Raw genomic sequence first — 25,910 nt, forward strand, 5'->3', positions numbered from 1 at the left:
ACATCATGAATATTCCTAAGGTTTTAACTTTGAAAGATTGGACCAATAACTTTTAACCAAGCGCATGGCTTTATGGCAAAGTGTCCATACTGGATACTTTCATACATAAAGTTTCAAAGGTGCAATGTCATATTTTCTTCCAATTTACAAAGTTTCATGAACGTCTGATAAGGAATAAAGGTGTGACTAAAAAAAAAGAACACACCAAATAGTAACCAAAATTTGTAAGTTTAAAGAGGCATAACTCTTTTTAGTTCCACTAATACGGAGCATCATGCTGTAAGAACCACACAATGTACATAAACTCAGACATCTGATGAGGCATCTCCTTATTTTAATGTAGAAGTTGTGTCTTGAACTTCAAAGTGCATATTGAATAGTTTAAAAAGTTTCTGAACAAAAAACATCTCCATATTTGCAAATAGATGCGCTACTGTTATACATATCTTATCTTTAGGACATAACAATGTGCAAAGAGGAATACATATCTGCTGCAGCAAAAAGGGGTTGCATTCACAAAGTTCATAATGAAAAGTATCAAAAGTTTCTTAGTTAAGGGGGCATAATTCTGAAAACACTCAATGAAGGAAAAAACCATTCCCGGTTGCAAAGTTGAATCATCAAATCTGTAATTGTACAATGTTTGGTTTAAATTGGACAAAGGACTCAAACGTTATATTATTCAAACAGATTGATAAACAAGACAGACTGGATCATATATATCCGATAAATACAGTTATGATTGGAATACAAACTTGTAATTAATATCATTATAGGGATCACTTAATTTGATTTTGAACAGTACTACGTACAGAAGAAGAAGAAGAAGAAGATGTTTTATTTCCATTAAATGGGCTCACAAAGAGCATAATACAATGTAAGACATTAATAAGACAAAAAAAAAACAATAGTCAAGTATACATACAAAGAAAAGAAAACGCAGTTTGATCATGAATGAACTACACACCACATATAAATGTATACATATACATTTAACAGTGTTATACCTCCGTCTCAGGCACACCCCAACATAAACAAGCGAATGGAATTTAAGCTAAGAGAGCCCTTGTTTATACGGATAATTATGATTTTTTTATCATTCTGACTTGGTCTGGAAAAATAATCTACTTCGTTTTTCAGACCAAATAAGTCCTCAACAATACTCAACCACAAAGACTTTTCAAGATCAACATACGACTTTCAAAACTAGATGAGTGTCAAAACCATTCTGAAGGCTCTAAATAGCCTCTAGTCTAGACAGTTAAGGAACTTTAATAGAGAATACCCGAGGTCTTCCGTCAACACAAAATTCATCTAAAGAACAAAAGAAAACAAGTGTATTCTGACAAAATGTCAGGACATTCAAGCTGTATTAAAAGATACGAGAAAAGGTACATTTCTTACATATATATAAATGAATTTATCTTTGGTAAGAAGTGCCGAGTAATATCAGATAAAAAAGTGTCCGATTCTTTGATATATAAGAAGCAAAATTTATACTTACTTACATTGATTTTGTTTTCATTGCATTAAATTATAACTTAATGTTATGTGTTCCCATTTAGTTATGAACACTTATTGGTCGATACTATTGGCAAGATACATAAATTTCGTATCGAAACAGCCTCAAAATGTTACGGAATATGGTGTTTTTACTCATTATTTCAAGAGCATGAGCAAATGAATCCTATAATTTGAAAAGAATTGAAGTAAAATGAAAAAGATAACTAAAGCGCGAGGGAAAAAAAGAATTTAAATAAAGACAACAATTGACAAGGTTTCTTACTTACTTATTTCCTGTGTTGTAAACAAACTTTTTTGCTCTATTTCCTGTGTTTTAAACCGACCTTCTTTTTTTTTTGTGATTTTGAGGTTAAACAATTTTTTTCTTTTATCATTTTGAACTTCCTAAAAACACTAAATATATATCATATATTATTGTTGAAAATATAATAGAAGCAGCTACAATTTTTAATAATGATTCAGACAAAATTAATAATTTGTCAAAGAAATGGCTTGTGAACTGCAATGCCAAAAACACTGAAAGTATGATAATACACCCTGTCACCCTCAACTAAAAATGAATACTCAAGAGCAACAAATAATAAGTAAACACAACCATCTACAACAACGGAAACTGGAATGACCATATTGATTAGTTATTCACTAAATCATACAAAAGAATAAATATATTGCGGAAAACGAAAAATGTTCTTGATAGGTTAACTCTTGAAAAAATTACACATTATTTTGTTCGACCAATTCTCGAATATGCAGACGTCGTATGGGACTCTCAGAATCAGAATATGATTACTAAACTTGAGAAAATCCAGCTTGATTATGCGCGAATTGTCATGGGGTATTAAACTCAATAGTACTTATACGCTATATGATGAAACTCAAAAGGAAATATTGTCCGATAGACGACGCAACCACCATAAATTCTTTTTCATAAAATTTTGAATAACAAAACTCTTAGAGTATTTAAGAGACTGAATGCCAGATTCAGTGGGTAGTAGATATGATCATAACACATGACAACGAATTGATGTTGACTAATACTTCACTATTTAATATACTTAATTTAAATATATTAAGACAATGTGAATCTCTGTCATTGTACCAAAATCAAATTTGCACTAAAAATAGTAAAGACCTAATGTATCACAATGTAGATTATCGTTTTGGGCTCACTTAAGGATGGCCTCTAGTTCATTCAATTTTTTCACCTATTCTTTCGTAAATTAGTCGACTCCCCAAACTGTCGTTGCGGTGATTTAACAAAAATTCACTTCTTGTTATCTATATACACCGATTTGACATGAACTATTAGCTTCCGTTGCAGTCCATCCCGTCAAGGTTGACATCAAACCAAAATTTTGCTATTTAGCTCAATAAACTCTCAGACAGATACAAAAGCCTTTTATTTATAGCTTGCTACAGGAATACATTATTAAAACCAAACGTTTTAGTCTTTGATGTTAAAGATACATCATAAAAAAAAAACATTTCACATTGTATACATTGCAAAATGATTTCATTTCATTTGATTTTTTTTTTTATTTCAATTTCAATTGATTAAATCTAAACTAGAAATTAATTATCAGGATATCATTCAATAAAATAATCGATCCGCCTTTTTATCAATAAAACACTATTGCTACATAACTGATTAATTTTTGTGGAACAAAAGCGAAGACCAGTCTACAAAACTGTATAAGACAGACATGATATCAGGAAGAAAGAGCACATGAGGTTAATAGACCATAATGATCAGCTAAGACCACCAAGTTTGATTTTAATGGAGCTTTTATTATGTCTGATAATGTCCTAATCTACTATCCATTATGATATCTTCCCCTAGGATGCTACCCTAATCATCTGACATACAGCTGATTAAGTAGTTTCTAATACTACCTAACCGATGAATGTATAAGACTGGAAATTTAATTTGTAGAGCAATATTCATATGATCTGTTTAAAATAACTTTGGTTTCTGATTCTGATTATTGGAAATTACATGTAATAGTACCCACGAACTGATTAAATCGATCTTGTTGTCCAAGACAAATGTCAAAAAAGCAAAGATATTGTGCTGCCCTCCGACGCAACCTATACTTACTGTAACAGTGTCTACATTCGACGTATATTCCTAAATTAAATGTCGATTTACTCATATATTCGTTAATTACATGCGGATGAAAGGGCTTTCCAGTTATTGATTTTTTTTTCAATCTATTGTTGTTATGTTAAATGACAATTACTTTACTGTTACCAAATTTAAGAACTGAAAGCTCCATAATAATACTCTGTGGCAAATTGTTTTATCCTTAGTACAACTTAAAATGTCTTTGGTGTACGACAATTTTTAGGATTCCTTACGTTAACTCTTCCTTTTGTTTGAATAATTCTTCATAAATGTCTGTGTCATGACTTTCTGAAAAGTTTTTGTTAGTTAATAAGCGAAAAAAAGAATCAAATTTCTAACACTAGACAAGTTCCTCTTTGTTTTCAACTAACAAAAATAATTGAAGACTTATTTAGAATATTTTGTTCTCAAGAAAAAAAAATATACAAAAAAGACTCACGCCTGCTTAATTATCAGTTAAAGGTAAAGTGCATGTCAGACGGAAATGCACACATTAGAATGATTCTTTAGTCCAAACAAACAGTACTTATAGTGTTATATGCGGAGACTTATCGTTGCAGAGCACAATGAAAAGAGGTCACGGTCATGTGATACCTGACAGACAGACATGTACAGCTTACAGCGGTTATATATGCCAATGAAGATTAACATATTGAACCATGAAAATGAGGGCCAAAGACATGTTATAATAACATATGTAAGACGGATATTTCAGACCATGAGCCATTTTTTTTTTATAAAATATAGTACAAAACACGCGTCTGGCGTACTAATTAATAAGCCTGGTATCTTTGATAAATTTTTAGTTCCTTTATCTTCATAAAAAAGAAAGCTTTATACAATTAGTTCACGCCCCCACCGCCTAATTAGTATATCTATGTCTATCACTCTTCAGGCATAAAATCGAATATTAAAATCTTTCAAGAATAAGGTACGTTATTGGCAAACAGATAATGAGAATAGAATACATATATTATATATAATCCCATTCTGGGGGAAAAGGTCATTTAATAGATTACGGTGATGTATACTTTTTGTAATTGTTTGCAATTTTTGCATTTCACGAAGCAGCAAGTCTTGGTTGGACAAAAAAAACAAATATATGGCAAGAGACTTCAAGATTTTATCATTAATATCTGAAAGATTAATATCATGTGGATATCCGAAAGATAACTGATATATTTATAACACTGAAATGAGACCAAAGCAAGTGCTGGTCATGACTTCTTTGTTTATACGGATATAATGCAAGAGGGTACTCATGTACTAGTAATTATAAATATATTATTTATCTGGTTTTTTGTCTATTTATGCTTTACCCTTAGTTTTTGGTGCGGTTCGTGTTGCTAAGTCTTGAGTTTTCTATGTTGTGTTTTGTGTACTATTATTTGTCTGTTTGTCTTTTTCTTTTTTTAGCAATGGCGTTGTCAGTTTATTTTCGACTTATGAGTTTGAATGTCCCTTTGGTATCTTTCGACCGCCTCTCTTTTGATGACGTACAAAATGCCTTAAAAACACCAAAATCTCTATATCTAGCTTATAAAGAAAGCAAATATAAAAAATTTATTTAAAAAAAGGTAAGATAAATGATCGTTCTATTTCTCACATGTTTTTGAATCAATTTGTTCTAGACACTTTTCATCTTGAAATAATGAACTTAATATTCGGAACTTCTCTCTTGTCTCTATAATATTGAGACACCAAGATACCGTAAACATCCATCGATTCATGATTGCAGACGTAAAACTTGTTAGGTAAACATTTCAGTCTGCCTTTCTCATAACGCTGTTAAAGCAGTTCATGCTTAACATACGTCTCTTTTTTTTTTAAATCGCCATAATGAGAGCTTGCTCTGGCAAATCATAGGAACTCAGAAACGTAAGCACTATTGGACGGGAAAATGTTATTTCATTCATCGAAAATGAGAATTTGATCATGGGAAAAAATGATATCATAGTGACCGTCATAAATCATAGTTTTGAATCGTCCTCTATGTCAATTAATACATTAAGATTTAGAAATTAATGCGGATGTCTCTATACAGCAGCATGGTTGGAATCAGTAGGTTTCAAATATATTCTTATTAGTCTTCTTGGCATATCAACATCACTATGTAATGACTCCCAATATGTTTTGTATAATGTGCAAAATGCCTACAAATTCACGACGTTCTAGCTTATATTGAGAGCAAATACTAATTTTTTTTTTAAATGCTAGATGAAATCGTTCTATTCCTGACATGTTTATGCATCAATTTGTTCAAAGCACTTTTCATCTTGAAATAATGGACTTAATTCAATGGGACTTCTCCTTTGTCTATGATACTGAAACACCGATATACCGTAAGAATCCATCGATTCATCACTGCAGTCGTAAAACTTGTTGAGGTAGTTTTTTGGTTAAGAAACATCTTGTTTTTTAAATTGCCATAATGAGAACATGCCCTGGCAAATGCACTAAATGAGATACAAAATCACTATTAGGTGGGGCAGATGATATTTCATTCATCCAGAATGGGAAAATTCCCGATTGGAAAACTGATATCATAGTGATTGTCATAGATTATAGTTTTGAATCGCCCTCTATGTCAATTAATACATTAAGATTTAGAATAATGAAGATCTTGTCTCTACATGCCATATCTATAATTTTAAGTTCAACTGATAAACTATTCACTCAACGAACTGCCTCAGGGCTAGATTCATCAGGTTGTTATGAAATGAACTTATATACACATGGGACATATCCTTTGACATCTCAGCTTATTGTTTCTTCATTTCTGTTCACAAAAACTGACCACTGCGGAAATTAGTAAGTAAAGGGATGGTTAGACGGATGTACCGTTATTTTGTATTTATGAATGTCGAAACGCTTTCGATGTCACTCATGTATACGAAAAATAGATTTTTTTAAAGATTGACAAATATGAATATCTGGAAATTATATTTGGCATTACTGTCATTAATAGAATGCTCCAATATTTTGAATGAAAATACTAATTCATGTTTCTTCGTTAGAAGCTTTATCAACATGGCTATCCACATTGGCAAAATTTAAATGGATTATATATTCAAGAATAAATAATTACGAAAAAGACTTGATAGACGTTAAGATCTGGAAACAACAAAAGACCAAATCAACTTAATATTAACGAAACAGACTAAAATGAGAATCTGAAGGACAACACTAAACCGTGACAATTTCAAATATACAAAATAAACAAACATCAGAAAAAAATCCTAATGACAATTATAAACCTTGACAACTCATATAAACATCCCAAAATCTTTAAATAATAAAAATAAACAAGAAATGGACAGACCTACAAAAAATGTCATGTTTGCAAGATTTTGAAATCAAAAAGTCAGTACAAGACAAACTACTCAAAATCGTAATTAAAAACTTACGATCATAATGAACCGTGGAAAATACAAAAAAACATGCAGATAAGAATCCCAGTAAGATATTCAGTAGTCAATATAAAAGTATGACAATATAGAAAAATCAACATATCAATGGAAACCGTATTAACTATCGTCATATAGAGACCGGAATAAAAACAAAACGTCGGAAAACTGATATTAGAAATCCAGATCAACAAAAAAACTGTCACTACTCGAAATAAGTTATGGTTTCTAAGCAACCTAAACCGCGACAAATCAAAATAAAACAGAAACACAACGAATTAAAAAATCCAATTTAAGAAAATTAAAGACAAACTCACAACAATAAACGTCAAAAGCAGAACTTTAGGGCAAAAAATAGAAAAAGAAACGAAGTTTGAAAAACATTAACATGAGAAATAAAAAAAAAAATTTCAAGACTAAGACCATCAAAATAAACAATGAGAGATAAACATCATGCATCATTTCCAAAAGTCAGTTTAAAAACCAAAGCGTCATCCGGTTAAGTCTTCTGGGAATATCTAGCCAACTAGAAATACATATTTTGTTTTACAGGTAATGTAACAATTCTTTCTGGAGAGAAAAAACAAAGAAAAAATATATTTACATCAAAGACTCATCACAAAAATTATCAGAAAGGTATTTTAAAAAGCGTTCTCTATAATTCACGATGTCTAAAAAATATAAATATAAAGTACTTTCTTCAATTTACAATAGCAAAATTAGTTAAGAAATTACATATTTTATTTTATAAGGGGGCAATAATGCTTCCAAATTTTCCAACAATGTGTAACGCTGAATAACATTTTAATTTGATAGAAATATAGAAAATTGTTGAAAAATCTGTATATTATATCATTTAGACTATTTAACATTAAAATTCCAGGGAGTTTTCTACAACATCCTATCTTTTGACTCTATAATTAATATGTCTGCGAAGAAATTGACTTTCATTTTCTAATGATTTATATGACATGATATTACAGGTAAATGTATGTAATACGCAATTTAACATTTAAACATTCAAAGCGAACTATAAAGTAAACAGAAAATCAGGGAAGTATTTTCAGTGCAAGTGTTCTTGCATACCTTAAGTTAGTCGCTCAACTAAAGTCTATCTTATCTTTTGCAGTGAAAGCATTTGGCCGATAAATTATTTTTAAGTTTTAATTTGACAAGTTATAATTAATAATATAAAGTTTTATATTCTTGGCTAAATTAGACCTGGAGCGGATTCTGCTTTTCTTAATTTCTTGCGAATTCTTATTTTTTTCTAAATCGCTTCCGATTGGCTTCCAAACCCGAACGTCCCTGGTGAAAGGTTATCCAAGAAAGCTTCAACGCAACATTTCGGATATCTGATGATTTCTATGAGTTGTATGCAACAAATATTGTATGTGGGTTTTGCTTTCCAACTGTCAGCCTCTAACGCAGAATAAGTTTATACAGGAACAAGTCTCGTACAGAGTAAATAGAAACCTTCTACATATTAGAACTGCATAAAAAAGATGCCTACCAATTTAACAATTCCAAATAGACTACAATTTATCGTAATTTAAGTTTTTTTGGTTTAACCCTTTCCAACTTACATGTATTTGTCTTGACATAACAATTCTCCCTCGGCAAGGTAAGGAAAATTGCTCGATATATTAAAAGATTTCAATTATTAACAATGTTGATAATAACAATAATAAAAATTAAAATAATACTTAGTAATAATATTATTAATGATATAAATAATAACATTAGAATTATTATTAGTACAGTTATTATTACACGTTACTTTATTTTTTCATGTTAAGGGCATACGATACAGTTACAGGGGAGGTAATGACATCGCTAACGTAAAATGTTATTTTTTGCGACGTCAAACTGACAAATCAGGAAAAAGATGCATTTTCGACGGATTTTTATCATTCAGACTGATTCAACTTGAAAACGAGTTCATGGACCCCTCTTTTTAAAAATGACATTTGGCTTGATTATGTGTGAAGATTATTTGTGTCAATTTTTATAAACAAATCACCGATGAAATGTTTTTTAAATTAGATAAATATACAGAAAGAAATGCCGTTTTTTGACTTAAATCAGGAAAATGTGATAAAATGAATTATTTCCAAAGAATTGTTACACAAATTCAAAGCGCACTTATGTAGAGAAGATATTCGAAAGGTTTATAAAAATCCGCTTGCGTTTATCTTTTAAAACAAAAAAAAGTTAGGTATGTCTTTCCAAAGGATAGAAATGTCCAAGAAACCGAAATTTCCAGTAAATGTCCAAAATTTCTACCCCATTTATCTCTAAAAGTAGCACATGAAGGTATATTTTTTTATTACATATTTGAATTGACTAGGTGAAAAATAGCTTGTATGCAAACTTTCGTCAAAAATTTACTGTGGGATCAAAACTGTATCGTATGCCCTTAATCAAACTAATATAAACTAGAACTAAGAAGAACGTGATGTGAAAGCTAACCATTTTACGATTCATATACTTTAAAAACGCTTTTATCACTTACTGATAGTTTAACGTTCCGCTAACTACCAATATCAAATGGATACAGGAAAAGTAAACGATTGTTGTTAATTGCTGTATTTATATATAATTGAATATAGAATAATATTTAAGTTATAATTAGTGATTTTAGATGTTGTTGACAGTCGTATCTGCCTACACAAATAAAGTCATATAAAGATGTTCACTGATCTTATACATTTGCTTCAGCTTGTATCTTTCAGGAGTTTATTATAAACGTTTTCAGGTAAGTTATCATTAAAAAATAAAATTCTAAAGTAATTTGATTACTGAAAAATACTGATTTATAATATGAAAAATGGAACAAAAACATAACTTTAAACAATTCGTAAATTTTTACACAACTCCATGTTCCGGTCCTTTGGGGTTATTGTACTTTCATGATTTCATATTTCATTGACTTTCAAACACTTTTTTCGTGAGTTCGCCAGATTTTTGTTTGATGTAATAAAGCAATATGGCCAATTCCACTGTATGTGTTTCAATCACATCATCAAAATCAGAGAGTTGTAGAAATCTTTTGAAAATTGCAGATCATAACGTCTATATAATGTACATTAATTTTCTTTATTTCCATAAAAATCTAAATGTTAGTAAACGCTGTAGATTTCGGTTGTCGAAAAGTTGTACATTTCTTCATGTTTTTGTAATATTTTGCACGGAAGGAAAATAATATATTTCTTAAAGATTGTTTATATAAATATTCTTACTTTACCAACATCTATCGGAATTGAAGTTTTGAGCTATCAGGCATAGATAATATGGTTATATGTTTAGAAATAAGCCATAATCTCATATAAACTCAAAGTATGCACATTTTGAAAATATCCCTTGTTTGAAGCAAGTGCAGGTGAAATTCTTTTCGATCTGATTTTTAGTTGTATTACAAACCTTGTTATTTTTATTAATTTAATCGTCATCATTAAAACTTATATTTTAGATATTCCAAATAATGTGGTTTAAAAATTTGAAAGATGTAAAGAGTCTAACTTTTTTATTCGAGCGTCACTGATAAGTCTCTTGTAGACGGAACGCGCCGGTCTGGCGTACACAATTTTAATCCTGGTATCTATGATGAGTTGAACTATATACCTGTATGTTTTTCACTCACAGGGTCAAAATTAGAAAGTTGATAAAAACTAAGTGAAGACGAATTTTAAAGAGTCTATATAATATTCTAACAGGCCTTCAACAATTGACGTATATCAATTACTTAAAAGGTATTCAGTACTGCATATTATATATTATAAATTGCTTCATCTACAGACATATTTGACTAAAATACGATAATTTGTATCAGTAGGACAATATATAGAATGGATTGCTATAAAATTTTAGTTTTGGTTAAAAATGCCCTTCTTATACTTTTTTTTTTTACATATTTACTAAAATTTGGCAATATCTATCGAAATTGTAGTTTTTGGTCATTTTTGGGTATTTATAATTTGGTCACGTGTTCAGGAATACACCAAAATATTGTTCAAACCTTAAAGTACACATTTGAAGCTATGATACTATGAATTTTATTAAAGTTCGAGATGAAAGTACTTTTGAAAAATTGCCCTGCTTTGAAATAAATTCAGGGCAAATAAGCATCATTGCTTTAATAGTAGTATATCAATTCGGCACTTATAACTAGTCTTTGTATCAAAGCCATTCTATGTGTGGATATAAAATAACTTTGATGCGTAAATATAAAACAAAACAAGCAAAACAAATAGTGAAAATTTATCACAGTAATACAACTCTTTCCTCCAAAATAAGTTATCAAATTCATAGTTCAGTGAGACTGTTTAACTTTTTAAAAGTTTTTATATATATATATATATATATATATAGATTGCCTAACAATGTAATTTTAACACACTATTTAGTATGTAAATATAAGAATGTTTTAAAATATTTACAAAATGATGAAAATAAACGCAATATTTCGCTAGACTAACTAGCTTTATCAAGCGTGCATCTATCCAGTTGAAATCGGATGTAGATGATAAGAAACTTTTGCAGCTCAATGTATATGTTGCACTTGAATTTAGCTGCCTTGAAAATAATACATAATTTGGATGAAGTTCAAGATTTTTACAAAATTGGTAGTAGAAGTTAGCAACGTCCATTGGCCAATATTACAGGATAAAAAGGACAATGCTGTGTACTAAATTATTCTTTATCTTTCCTGTATCTTTTCTCATCTTTTTCGTTAAGACCATCAGGTTCTAAAGTGTGGAGTTGGTGGATCCAAAAATTTTCTCTTCTCCTTCTCGCCGTGGTGTCCCACTCGGTGTTGACTTCTATGATTTGGAAAGTAACATTATCAAAAGAATGTTTCGTTGAACGAAGGTGTCTTGTGAGAGGACAGTTTTTGTTGGTTTTGTACCATGAACGATGGTTATTGAGCCGAATATTAAATTTGTCCATTGTTTCTCCCACATACTGAATGCCACAAGTGTCACATGTTAAGATATAAATTGAGTTCTCCGTTTTACAGTTGGAATTTGAGTAGATGGTATAATTTTGTTTAGTAACGGAGCTGATGAAAGAACTGCTTGTATTGGCAGCTTTACAACACAAGCAGTTCCTTCGACCACATTGTTTGTAGCAACCGGGAGATGGAGTAGGCTGCTTTGCTAATACAGATGTCACTAATTTGTCACGGATGTTTTTAGGTCTTCTGAAGGCCATGACTGGTGGTGAGGAAAATACTTTTTTAAGATTTGAATCATCTTCTATAATTTTCCAATGCTTCTGAACAATGGAAGACACATTTTTAAAATCAGGATGGTAAGTGAGTACAAGGGATGTTCTGTTAGCTGCTTTATTCTTATCTTTGTACTCTAGAAGTTCTTGGCGACTAGTTTAGTTTGCTCTTTCGAAAGCGCTATCAATGATGTTGTTATTGTATCCTCGACCAACTAGATGTTTACGTAGTTGTCCAAGTCTAGCATTTTGCGTATTTTCAGTAGAGCATATTCTCTTGATTCTCAATGCCTGGCTGAATGGGATGCCACGGGAGCAGTGTTTAGGATGGCAACTTTTAGGAGAAAGGAATTGATGTTTGTCCGTTTGTTTGGTATGAAGGTCCGTTATAATGGTTCCGTTCTTGATGTAACTCGTAGTGTCGAGGAAGTTTATTTTCTCCATAGATGATTCATATGTAAATTTTATTGAATGGTGGAAAGAGTTACAGTGTCCTAGAAATTCATTAAGATGTTCTTGTGAATCTGTCCATTTGAAATCAATATCGATATCAAAATGTTTGGATCCACCAACTCCACACTTTAGAACCTGATGGTCTTAACGAAAAAGATGAGAAAAGATACTGGAAAGATATAGAATAATTTAGTACACAGAATCGTCCTTTTTATCCTGTAATATTGGCCAATGGACGTTGCTAACTTCTACTACCAATTTTGTAAAAATCTTGAACTTCATCCAAATTATGTATTATTTTCAAGGCAGCTAAATTCAAGTGTAACATATACATTGAGCTGCAAAAGTTTCTTATCATCTACATCCGATTTCACCTGGATAGATGCACGCTTGATAAAGCTAGTTAGTCTAGCGAAATATTGCGTTTATTTTCATCATTTTGTAAATATTTTAAAACATTCTTATATTTACATACTAAATAGTGTGTTAAAATTACATTGTTAGGCAATCTTTAATTTTATTTGTGTAATTGAATTAATCTCTGTACTGATTAATCCACACTCCCATAGATTTGTATGTCATGTGCTGCTATTTATAGGCACTTATATATATATATATATAACTTTTTATATCAATCTAATGCAAAAATCAAGCAAAATTATCGAAATTAGTAATAAATATATAACCTATGCACAAAATTGTGCTTGCAGTATGGATAATAGATTTCATTGAAACTTTAAAATATATCTACAATTCAAATTAGAATTTAGTTTAGTCGACTATTTTATTAATTTGTGCGTATTCTAACTAATTGCACAGACTGCTTTATCTTACAAAACTTTGAATTGTTCGAAATATTAGGGATTTTCTAACCCAGGAATAGATTACCTTAGCTGAAATTTTTCAAATGAACTTTTATAACTAGCTGTGGAATCTTGACATCTATAATCATAACCTAAATAATTACAACATTCAAGAATACAGCTGGTGGCGGTTTGATCCTTTTTTACCTTCAATGAATAGTGACGTCGATAGATTAAAAACTTATTTCTCGCCAAGAAACCCCACACTGTCGTAAATCAAAGAGATGTAAAGTTTCCGTGATTTTTTTACGTCAGTATCTACAAGATGTTATTCTCAAAACTCATCTTTATTTATTCGATGCTGTCTCAAATGTACAATTTAAGAGCAAACATTTAGGCGGGCAACGACATTTAGACAGAAATGGCCAAAAGGTTGAATACAGAATTCAAAATCGACACTGAAATACGAGCATTCCAGGACTGCTTGTCTACAGGGTATGATGCTTCTAATATTCGCTTTTGAACGAGCATGATTTAGTTTATAAGCTTTAATCAATTATCAGTTTAAAGACATATTATTATTGTTACAAGAACAAACAGTCCATAATCGCTAAAGCATAGAAGTTCTAAACACCAAAAACTTGAAATATGAATTCAATTCAATTATAAAACTGATGGGCTAAATAAAATACCAGGCGTGACTGCAATTACCTAAAACGAAATCAATTATGTGACCATGAACCCAACCAAAACAATAAGACAAAATCCATTGGATGTTGGATGTGTACTGATTGATATTGTAGTCTTAGATATATGATTGTTTTATTAGTTATGTAGTAATGTTACACCACTGTCCAAGGTTAGGGGGAGCGTTTGGAGCGCCATCAAACATGTTTAACCCCGCTACATCATATATGTGCCTGTCCCAAGTCAGGAGCCTGTAATATACTGGTGGTGTTTATCGTTATCATATGATCATTGTTTTGTACATAAATCAGGCCATTAGTTTTCTCGTTTGGATAGTTTTACATTTATCATTTCGGAGCCTTTCATAGCTGACTATGCGGTATGAATTTTGCTCATTGTCGAAGCCCGTACGGTAACCTATAGGTGTTAGCTTCTGTGTCATTTGGTCTCTGGTGGAGAGTTGTCTTATTGGCAATCATACTACATCTTCCAATTTTTATATAATATCATAAACTAGCGCTATATCGGTTGCATAGCCTACAACGATATAAATTACTATCAAACATTTGGTAGTTTTTCTCTTTATATATTTCCTGTGAAAATTGATATCCCATACTACATGGATAACACAATGTTCACTGCTGTACCCCTATTTTTGACATTTTTACCTATTGTGTCTGTTTTGTTCACGCATCGTTGTCAATATAATGGAATTTGATGCGACTGTCACACAAGTGAGAGGTTTAGCTAGCTATAAAACCAGGTTCAATCCGCCATTTTCTACATAAGAAAATACCTGTACCAAGTCAGGAATATGACAGTTGTTATCCATTCGTTTCATGTGTTTGAGCTTTTGATTTTGCAATTTGATTAGGGACTTTCCTTTTTGAATTTTCCTCGGAGTTCAGTATTTTTGTGATTTTACTTTATACTGTTAATTTACTTCTTAGATTTAATTAAATAATAAAAGTAAGGCAACTATGAACTATGAAGTCATTCGTTACCTTAAGGCTTCGAAGCATACATTGCTTCAATCAAGGTTGCTGTTATATACTGTTATATATATATATATATATATATATATATATATATATATATATATATATATATATAAAAGTTCAGTAGAATGAAACTATATAATGTATAATGATAAAATTGTTATTTTTGATAAACCAACCTTGTATCGATCAGTTACTAGTATTGTTTATATGATACAATACCTTTCGAATCTTCAAACTTTTTCGAGTCGTAAGTTTGTATATATTACTATTTGACAACACACTAACTTCCGTTTAAGTAAAGAGAATCCAGCCAGACTGACTTCTACACTATGTTGACTTCTAAATTACTTTTTGTTTCGTTGAATTGCTGTATCATTGATATATACCTAACATCTACTTTTATTTATATGTATACCTTACAATGATTCTAAAGGCCAAATACATTTGACTTGTTTCTCGTATAAACAAATAACATATCTAAATGAAAATTACACTATTTCAAATTTCGTCTGGAGAGCATTTCTGGATTTACCTTCAACAGAAACACTCAAACCCAAACATTTGAAAGCGAGGGCTGTATAAATACATAGAAACAAGGGTAGAAACAAAGGCTGTATAAATACGTAGAAACAAGGGCTGTATAAATACGTAGAAACAAGGGCTGTATAAATACATTTGTACATAGAAACAAGGGCTGTATAAATACATAGAAACAAAAGCTGTATAAATACCTAGAAACAAGGGCTGTATAAATACCTAGAAACAAGGGCTGTATAAATACCTAGAAACAAGGGCTGTATAAATACATAGAAACAAAGGCTGTATGAATACATAGAAACAAGGGCTGTATAAATACATAGAAACAAGGGCTGTATAAATACATAGAAACAAAGGCTGTATAAATACATAGAAACAAGGGCTGTATAAATACATAGGACAAGGGCTGTATAAATACCTAGAAAATACATAGAAACAAAGGCTGTATAAATACATAGAAAGGCTGTATAAATACCTAGAAACAAAGGCTGTTTAAATACCTAGAAACAAGGGCTGTATGAATACCTAGAAACAAAGGCTGTATAAATACATAGAAACAAGGGCTGTATAAATACATACAAACAAAGGCTGTATGAATACATAGAAACAAGGGCTGTATAAATACATAGAAACAAGGGCTGTATAATTACATAGAAACAAGGGCTGTATAAATACATTGAAACAAGGGCTGTATAAATACATAGAAACAAGGGCTGTATAAATACCTAGAAACAAAGGCTGTATAAATACCTAGACACAAGGGCTGTATAAATACCTAGAAACAATGGCTGTATAAATACATAGAAACAAAGGCTGTATAAATACATAGAAACAAGGGCTGTATAAATACATAGAAACAAGGGCTGTATAAATACATAGAAAATACATAGAAACAAAGGCTGTATAAATACATAGAAACGTTTAGAGCTAAATGACCAATAGGGACCTAAAAAGAATAGTCAGATTCGCTAAGGTCAGATTTTAATCCTGGTATCTATAAACTGATTTGCCTGGGGGATTTGGATCCTTGGTTTCTTTATTAATCAACGGGCAATTTTTAGAAACATCATCACCGAAGCACTAACTACTGAGTTAATGATACCCTTCGTGACTGACAGACCACCAGCAGCGGAGTCGACTCAATGCTAGTGAAAGAAAATAACACTCCTTAGAACCGTTTTTTTTTTTTTTTTGGATTTACCTTCATCAGGTATGCTCAAATCAAAACATTTGGAAGCCGGGATTTATAATAACGTCGAATTGTTAAGAGCTATATGATTACATAAACGTAACATTAACCTTAGTCAATGAACAATGATTCCGAAGGGACAACTGATATATGTCAAATTATGACTTGATAACATAAGCCATTTATATGCATACTGTAAGCTGTCTAGGTTTCCCATCGTAAGAAATGTTTAGCCTAATACAATAAGTTTACGCTGTCGCCAACAAGGATATTCTTCACAAACGAAACAAAAATGTAAATTCTTACGGCACATGTACAAATATTGCGCAATCATTCCATACATTAATTATGATTCTAAACCAGCAAATCAGAAAGGAGGCCACATTACAAAAAGATGCGACGGACAGCCTCCCAAAAGTTAAGGTCTTAAACGAAAATAACACTTTATAAATTTCGTGCGTCCTAAGTTACCACTTTTCTAATATATGCCCCCCCCCCTCCCCCCCCCCCCCAAAAAAAAACAGACCATAATAAAACATCCCATTGTTCATGTGAATTAAACCATTTCGGAAAGTAAAACCCGAAAAGAAAGATTATAACAGTATATAAAGCTAATACGCAAAGGCAAATTCATTTAAATACATTGTTGATAATTGCAGCTTGTATATATATATAGATAAAGGTTATCAATCCATAAGTGAGCAACATCAAAGACAGTGACACTTTCTTGTTAATAAAATAACACCTGCTTGACTTATTTAATGTTCCATTTTTATGTTGGTTAGCAGTTCAATTATATTTGAAATCATAATTATTGATCTCATATTTCAAACATAATTAACCAACTATACATTTCTTCAACCGAAACGTCAGATTGAAAATCTGATAAAATAGCCTTGTCAGTAATAAATATTTAAGTCCTTGAAAGTTGTGGGAGTGACATACTGAAATAATAATAATAGTGAAATCATTTCCAGAAAATAAGAAGGTTTATTAGTACAATAACCTTTCAGACATATTCAAAACGAAAACCACATCTTCTGAAATTTTAATAGGAATACACAAAGGTTATTCCTACAATATCTTTTTTCGTATCCTTCCTTAATTCTAATATCCTGTTTCATCATGTTGGGTTTGACGTCTATGAAAGCAACAAAATATTTCTTTTATGTGTGATTTTAATGGAATTAATACGATTAATTGTATCTTCCTGTCTTTAACCCTTTGACTCTTTACCATTAAAGCCATTTGAAGTAATTAGTTGTCGATTACATCTTAAACTTCAAAAATATTTTGGAATTCCTCTGGAAGCAAAAAGAACAACACTTTGTGCGTGCTATCAACAGTTACTTTCAGGAATCTTAGACAATAATTATTATACGGATTAATGGAAGGACTAATCGATGTTTATGACCTCATACTCTTTAGAGTTTTTACTTTAGTTTCCTTTGATGATGACTGAGCTATAGTTAGGAGCCAATAAAAATAGCGAGGTTCCCAAAAGGGAGATCAATAACCTGCATAGTCGAAAACCTATCAAGCCTTACATGTAGTTAGGTAAAACATACGATGAATTTATGAAAATATCTAAAACGTTTTATATTCGAAGAAGTTTCAGTTTAGGATGCACTAAATGTTTACAGATCTTGCTCTCTGAATGTGAACTCTTCCCTGTTCCATAATTATTCCCACTTACCAAGGAATACTTTGATTGCACGACTTAATGACATTCCTGAAAATGTCACATAGTTTATTGTAATAGTAACACAGACTAGTGCTTTATTGCATATCATTGTTAAGGGTCATAAAGGGATTTTATGTTTCCGTCCTTAAAGGTGTTTTAATTACAAGTTCTTTGTCAAACTAAATGAATGAGTGAAGACATTTAAAACGGAAAGTTATAAAATAAAGAACATTATCATGCCGTAACTAAACGTGTAATTTATGGTACAGAACACTAGTGACAATAAAAATTTATCAATAATAGCATTCTCCTTAATAAAATGTAATGGAGCGGACCTATGCACTCTTATTTTACATTGAGCTCGAATTAATTAAATGGATGAGAAAACATGTTCGATATGCAAATTAGATGTTTGATAAGCAAATTGGATATTATCAAATGTGACGATAACCTGAAGTCTTGTTTATTGTCACCTGTTAAACAACAAAAATTCTTGTTCTGTAGATCAAAAGATTATTAACTCTGGACTTCCTAACACGTTTTTACTACAAAAAATGAAAACAGCACATTATAATTTTCGTTCGTCCGAAGCGATTTTCTGGATTAATCTTCATCAGCCGGAGGTTAACAAATGGTAGTCTGCAGAACCATCCGAATGGCTTCTTTCTTTATCTATGATTTGTTTTCACACTTTTTATTAATACCTTTTCCGGAGCATATAACTTCATCCACGGTTTATGGTGGTGTTCGTGTTACACAATCTTTAGTTTTGGTTTAAGTGTTTAAGACTGATGTTTGTCCTTAAGTCTTGTTTGCTCATGGACACGGCGTTAGTAGTTTGTTTTTCTTCGAATTATGTTTTATTTTGTCCACTTGATTTCTTCTTACCCTTCTGTCATTCAAACCTTAACGAAAGCGATCGGTGTTCAATAATTAAAATTGTGATTTTCGAATATTTTCCTTTACAAAAAAGGTTGAGAAATCCTTATCGATATTTACAGATATCAATATGAAACATGCGTGGTGTCGTTTAGATTAACTATATGTATATTGACAGTCCGTCAGCAACAGAATTGACTAGTGATTTGAAGGTCGATTACAGTAAATATGTGAATGAAAGGAGATATAGTGTATACGTCAATGTTACACTATATCAACTGAAAATTAAAAAGGCATCCGACGAGGAACGTTAATTATCTTAGATCCTTGAACGTGTGGTCCGTCTCCTTACGAGACGTACACATTTCTTTGGTACATCTATCAGTTCTTTACAGTCCTTTTTTTCAACCCCAAAAAATTTAATATTTTCGATGCCTTCCCGCTTTTCAGAAAAAAATATATAATTCCATACACCAAATATAGTTGACCTATTGATAACATTTATCAGGGAATTAGGAGTAATCACAAAAACTTCATGTTGACCGATGAACTGTGAGAATGAGGTTAAGGTCTGACCAACGTTGCAAGATAGACATGCAAGTACACCTTAAACATAATTCCATATACCATGTATAGTTGGCCTACTGCTTATCAAACGAACCTTATTACTAAACTTAACATTGACCAATGAAGCCTGTCAAACAAACAGCATACAATTATTCCACAAGCCAAATTGTTGACCTACTATTGATAATGTTTTAGAAATGGACATATCACGAAACATGACATTGAAAAATGAGGTCAAGGTCCGATAAACTCTACCAGACAAACAGGTATACATCACGCTAATTCAAATGTGCTTTTCTGGATTAAGCTTCATCAGGAACGCTAAACCCTAAACATTTGAAAGCCAGGGATAAATACGCAAGGATCCCATATACCTAATAAGGTTATCCAGTTATTCATAATAAGCGAGAAATCCAAGTGATAAAAAGCTATACATTTTCGTAGTTGCCGAACCATAAAAATTAGTTTAAACACAATGAACATTGCCACACGGAAACTTTTTTAATATAAAGCTTTAAACAAATACTAAAATTGAGAATGGAAATGGGGAATGTGTCAAAGAGACAACAACCCGACCATAGAGCAGACAACAGCCGAAGGCCACCAATGGGTCTTCAATGCAGCGAGAAACTCCCGCACCCGGAGGCGTCCTTCAGCTGGCCCCTAAACAAATATGTATACTAGTTCAGTGATAATGGACGTCATACTAAACTCCAAATTATACACAAGAAACTAAAATTAAAAATGATACAAGACTAACAAAGGCCAGAGGCTCCTGACTTGGGACAGGCGCAAAAATGCGGCGGGGTTAAACATGTTTTTTGAGATCTCAACCCTCCCCCTATACCTCTAGCCAATGTAGAAAAAACAAACGTACAACAGTTCGCACAGTAAAACTCAGTTTAAGAGAAGTCCGAGTCCGATGTCAGAATAGGAAACAAAAGAAAATAAACAAAATGACAATAATACATAAATAACAACAGACTACTAGCAGTTACTGACATGCCAGCTCCAGACCTCAATTAAACTGATTGAAAGATTATATCTTCATCATATGAATATCAGGCACAATCCCTCCTGTTAGGGGTTTAGTATTATACCGTCATAAAATATATGAGAAGAATATAACCCGTGTCATGCCAACAACTGGTTTTAGAATAAATATGTTTAATTCCGATGCAAAGACCCTATAAGTGAATCAATATTAAAGCCAAAATATGCAATCTTTAATGACCTGACAACAGTATCGTAACTATATCCCTTCTTAATAAGTCTGTTTAAAGGTTTTGTTAGCTTTTGAGGTGAATACTGACATTTTTGTGCTTTATAAAGAATATTACCATAAATGATTGGATGTGAAATACCCGAACGTATAAGATGTCTGCATGTTGAGTTATATTTACGAATGATGTCCTTATACCGATGATAAAATTTAGTAAATGTTTTGACTAGTTTATGATATCGAAAACCCTGGTGTAATAATTTTTCAGTAATATATAAATTTCTCTCGCTAAAATCTAATACGTTGTTACATACACGAGCGAATCGTACAAGTTGAGATATATAAACACCATAAGATGGTGACAAGGGAACGTCACCATCTAAAAATGGATAATTAACGATAGGAAATGAAAAATCATCTCTTTTATCATAAATTTTTGTATTAAGCTTCCCGTTAATGATATAGATATCAAGATCGAGGAAAGGACAGTGGTCATTGTTAGTATTAGCTTTATTTAAAGTAAGTTCAACAGGATAAATTTCTTTAGTATACATACTGAAGTTGTAATTATTGAGAGCCAATATATCATCCAAATATCTAAAAGTATTGTTAAATTTTTGTATCAGATGTTGTTTCGATGGGTCTTTGCTGATTTTAGTCATGAATTGTAACTCATAACAATACAAAAACAGGTCCGCAATAAGTGGTGCACAGTTAGTCCCCATTGGAATTCCGATAACTTGACGATATACGGAATCTCCAAAGCGAACAAAAATGTTATCAAGTAAAAATTCAAGGGCAGATATAGTATCAAAGCATATCCAATTGACATAGCTCTTTTGTTTGTTGCTACTAAAAAATGACCTAAAAGAGTTTGAACATATTTATTCGCATTCCGACTTTTTAAATGCCCATTTAATTAGGTGTGTGAATTTTTTCTAAATAAGAATATGAGGCAAAGTGGTATATAGGGTAGAAAAATCAAAACTTTGAACAGATTCAAAATCACCAATATATGCATGCAATTTATCAAGTACTTCCAACGAGTTTTTGACACTCCAAAAGTAGTTAATTCCACTATTTTCAAAGGCCTTATTTGAACAATTTATTATCAGGTTTTTGATTGTACCAAGTGTACTAGTAAGTAGAATAGACAATTTAGTAGTGGAACAATGACTTGAAGACGAAATATATCTATATTTGTAAGGTGATTTGTGTAGCTTCGGAAGCCAGTACATAGTTGGGACTTTCATTGTATTTGGTTCTGCTTGTAAAGAAGTAGCTAATAGTTTATGTTTGTTACAGATATCGTTTTCTGAAAATGAAGTCAGTTGGAATGTTGGTGAATTCGTGATTTCCTTTTGCAGAACCTCAATGTAAAATTTACGTCAAACTATAATGATATTATTAGCAGCTTTATCAGCCGGGACAAAAACAAATTCCTTGGCTAGTTCTTTTAGTTTATGTTTGGTACGAGAGAGAGGATTTTTATGGTTGTTGTTAAAAGTAAAATGTTCTTTAAAATGTTGTATACGTATATCAACTATCTTCATTACTGAATTAAAAAAAGAGTCCAAAGATTTTTTGTCAGCTTTTTCCCGTTTTATCCATTTCAAACAGTAAGCACGAAGTGAGTCGTGGATGATATTACGACACTCATTCCAATCAATAATTGACGGGGGACGATATTTAGGTCCTTTACTGAGGAATGATTTTAATTTTCTAGTATGCTTTTTGCTATTTTTTAGCATACGAGACCAAAACCCATTCGTAGAACGTCCGCGCTTTTTCCAACCACCACCATTCCAATCAATAGATTATGTAAAAGAACTCTGTGCTCTTTAATATTTAATTCAAGTGTCCTTAATTACTATCTATTTAATGAAATATATTCTGGCCTTTTCGTTCTATGTACCATTTTCAAGGTTGAATAACTTACATTGTATTTATAAATCCCTTTTTGTTTCTGATTTCAGATATTAATTCTTATCATGAAAATTATACTGCTGATAGTGATAACAATTGTACAATATACCGAATCATTACAAACTGTAAAACGACAAGGAATATTTGGACTATGCCAAGGATGGGGAGCAGGATGTGCTATGGACTTTCGTTCACCCATCTTACCTCAAAAAACAATCCAACAAAAGCTTTACCAACCGATACCTAAATCTAAACCGGATGTTAGTTTTAGACCACATTCATTTTTCTTCACATCAGGTAAGTTTTCTTTAAGGTTAAGAAACCCAAATGGAACACAGATTTTGCTTAATTATGAAATTAATTATTACACCAAACTTAGTGACAGAATGATACTGCAATTAAATGTAGAGATTCATAAATATTAAGGACATTTTAAGAGAAAGGAATATATTTTTCTTTTGCATATGACCAAAAAACTAAGTTGAAACTCCGAAGAGAAAATTTGCGAGTAACACTTCATTAAAGATATTGATTTGGCTATTATCCTTAGTCTAAGGCGGCAAAACTCTGCCAGTAAAACCTCTCTGATAGTATGCGTAACATTCCGGGGTACCTTACATCACTTCAAGTTTTGATGGTAGTAGCTTAAGTGTTTTTTGTTCCTATAATGTATACGTTACATAAGGCTGTTTAATGCGGTCGTCAGGATTGACCGCAAGCCCTACGGATCAGGCCAGTAAGAATTTTGTCAGGTCAGTAAAATTGTCCTGAGAAGAGGCCTCAAATGTCATAAATCTAAAATTTTATGAAAAACTGGTTTTCGGTTTTGTTAAGTTTATCAATTTAACATAGGTAACGTAGGTGATTTGGTATATCGCGTCTTGTAGTTTATACATAAATGCCTTTTATAACTTGCTATGTTTTATGGGCTTTGATCATTGCCGAAGGCCGTACGATGACCTATGGTTGCTAACTTCAACGTCAATTGGTCTCAGTTTCAGATACGACTTTTTTAATATTAGCTAATCTATACCAATGATTGCCTCTGGTGGCCATGTTATTAGTACAATCAGAGCCAATAGACGATAGTGGGTAGAGTTTTTCAAGTTTAGTTCACATTGGCTTAACGATTTCAGAGAAGATGAAAATGTGATTATTTATATTATCAACTGAAACTTTGTACCACCATGTTTGCATACGATCAACACTAAATGAAGGCTCCTTTATTATTACCTTGAAATTAAATAACTAGAGTTGATATCAAGCGATATCCAATTCTCACTCGTTATGAAACCTATATTTCTCTAATGGTCAATATAACGTGTAATTATCATTAACTAGCACTTGCTCGATACCGCTGCTGGAGGGGTGCTAGTCCCGGAGGGTATCATCAGCTCGATAGTCAGTGATTTGGTACTGACATGATTTATACCATGATACTTTATTTAAATTCTCCATTGATAAATTAAGACATTTTCAAGAAACTTAGGATCAAAATCCCTCAGGGAAAGTTGACCTGAGATCCGAGATAGATTTGGCTATTCATTTCACGTCCCTTTCGCTCATATAGGTTCTTATGTATTCAAATTCGTTTACATCCTTGTCTTTTCAAAATGGCGAAACTTAATCAGGAAAACGCTACGGACGTACTAAATTTCTAAAGAGTTCTTTTTCATTATCTAGCACTAGGTCGATATAGAGCTGTTAGTGGACTGCTAGTCCCGGAAGGTACTTTCGTCAGATTATTATTCAGTGCTTCGGAAATGAATACTTTTCTTAAATACGTCGTTGATAAAATGACACTTAGAAATTTTAAATTTTAAATCTAGTTGGAGTTTCAAAGGTCAATGATTAAATATTTTATAAATGTTTATCCTGAATTTCAACTATGTATGACGTCAAAGACACAAATTAATGGCAATCAACTTGGTTCAATTTGTAAGCATTTAACTGTTTACATACACAAACGTGACTAAATTAAGTGTAAATTATATACACAAACGAGACTGTCAGAATCAAGTGAAAATTATCTAAGTATAACTATAAAACAATATATAATGAAGTGCAATGTTTTGAATGTCAATATGTAACATTCATACATAAGCATATAACATATCGAAACTTATTTAACTAGAGCCTGCGCATTTTGTGGAACACCTGTTTATAGTTCTTATAATGCATGCACGCTGATACAATCCAAAACATATTCTAAAGTACAGCGCTATTTATTCATGCAAACAAACAAAAAAGAGATTTACATTTTTTGTTTACTTCAAGTAAGGCTGCAGTCAATCCCAAAATGTTTGACGTAATTTTTTCTTATTACAAAACGTTACCCCAGTCAGGCTAACTCTTTCAAAAGTTGGCCTCACTTTCAATATGGCACGTCAACATTCTCTTTTAAGAAGAAAAAACAATAAAAAATCTTTTTTCCCCAATTATCGCAGACGCTTGGAAAAGGTTTGTTTTGTACTTCTAGTATCAGAGACATATAATACAAGAGATTGGAAACTCCACCAATGGCCATACAATCTATTGAAATAGCATACAGCTCTCTTATTACTTTTCAAACTAGTTACTACCTTTTCAGGTACACAAATCTTCCTGATCTTTTTTTCCTCATTTTTAGAATTGCCAGATATAGTTGAAAAGGTTCGAAAAACGTATATGAACAATT

The 25,910-nt window shown here is 31.7% G+C and overlaps 1 protein-coding gene across 1 annotated transcript in view; it reads right to left on the reverse strand.

Moving 5' to 3' along the window:
* LOC127700367 (RNA-binding protein 42-like) overlaps positions 1–25,910 on the reverse strand; it is a 53,307-nt gene that overhangs the window by 1,397 nt on the left and 26,000 nt on the right. The window lies entirely within an intron of this gene.

Source organism: Mytilus californianus, unplaced genomic scaffold, assembly GCF_021869535.1.
Source record: "Mytilus californianus isolate M0D057914Y unplaced genomic scaffold, xbMytCali1.0.p SCAF_5, whole genome shotgun sequence".
Lineage (NCBI taxonomy): Eukaryota > Metazoa > Mollusca > Bivalvia > Mytilida > Mytilidae > Mytilus > Mytilus californianus.